The sequence below is a fragment of the Vulpes lagopus genome, chromosome 24, assembly GCF_018345385.1.
Source record: "Vulpes lagopus strain Blue_001 chromosome 24, ASM1834538v1, whole genome shotgun sequence".
Lineage (NCBI taxonomy): Eukaryota > Metazoa > Chordata > Mammalia > Carnivora > Canidae > Vulpes > Vulpes lagopus.
The window spans coordinates 37,839,412-37,841,020 of NC_054847.1; positions in this window are offsets into that span (position 1 = coordinate 37,839,412).

Sequence of the window (1,609 nt, forward strand, 5' to 3'; positions counted from 1 at the left end):
CGTTATTTTTCATCAAGGTAGCCACGTCGCTTTTGTAGGAATCTCTGGAAACGAGTTTCCTGCAACTGGAATGCATTGTTTTATAGTATATTCTTGCTTCAATTAAAGCACTTTTTGCTGTTCTGTGTTTTCTTCATATTGCTCTTAATTTTGCCCCCCAAGACAATCTCGCGTGCACATTTCAGCCTTCCCAGTATTGAAATCAAGGGTAATGTTCTTTCTATCTTTCAGATTGTTTCTAATTTCTAAAATATTTCTTTGGACAAAGCTTTGTTATTGTCTCACTTTTTGGATGTTCTCTAACTTTAAATATTTTGATTAAAAGCCTACATTTACAAATGATCCAGAGCCCTACTTCATGGCGAAGCCTAGAGTATATGCTTTACTATTTTATTTTTTAAAAACTGAGTTATAACTGCTTCATATATACATAATGATTTGATATTTGTGTATGTTGTGAAATGGTCACAAGAAGTCTAACACCCATCCACTTTTTCTTCTTTTTTTTTTTTTATGAGTTTTAAGTCCAGTATGGTTAATGTACAGTGTTAAATTAGTTTCTGGTGTACAATATAGTGATTGAACAATTCCATCACTTGGTGCTTATCAGGACAAGTGCACCCCTTCATCCCCATCACCTATTTCACGCACCCCCCCACACTTCCCCTCTGAGAACCATCAGTTTGTTTTCTACAGTGAAGAGTAGAGTCTGTTTCTTGGCTTGTCTTTTTCTCACTTTGTTTTTTCTTCTTGCCTCTTTTGTCTAAAATTTTTTAAAGCTTTGTTGAAGTATAATTGACAAAATTTTAAGATATTTAAAGTTTACACTGTGATGACTTGCTATACATGCACATTGTGAGGAGTGCCCTCCCCCCATCTAGTTAATTCATCCACCATCTCATATTTATCTTTTTTCCTTTGGGCGGGTTTCTATTGTGGCACCAACATGTAAGATGCAAAGAGTAGAGTGGGGACTCTACATTTGATTCTTTTGTTTTAATTTTTTATTTTATTTTTTATTTTATTTTATTTTTTAAGATTTATTTATTTATTCAGTCATGATAGACATAGAGAGGCAGAGACACAGGCAGAGGGAGAAGCAGGCTCCCTGAGGGTAGAGCCTGATGTAGGACTCGATCCTGCATCCCGGGACCTGGGGATCACGACCTGGACCAAAGGCAGATGCTCAACCACTGAGCCCCCCAGGCGCCCTTCTGCATTCGATTCCTTAATAATTTATACTGCTCCACCCAGCTAGCATTTATTTGGCTCCTGGATGTGCTGGGTGTGTGTGTGTGGACGGAGGAGGGCGGAATAATGGGGTGAGAGAGGTGATGAAGAGTAAGAAGGCGTTCTTCCATGAGGACTCAAGAGTGGAGGGAGACAAGTGGACACGCGCTGTAACCAGCAAGTATTGTTTCACAGAAAGATGGAGAAAGTGCTGTAACAGCACAGAAGATGGAGCAGCTAAGTGGCCTGGAGAAGGCCAGGAATGACTTCACTCAGGAGAGAAATGGAGTTGATCTAGAAAAAGGAACAGGTTTGCCATCAAAGCAATTGGGTGCGAGGGTGTTGTAGGCAGAAGGTGTGACGCGCAGAGCCCAGAGTG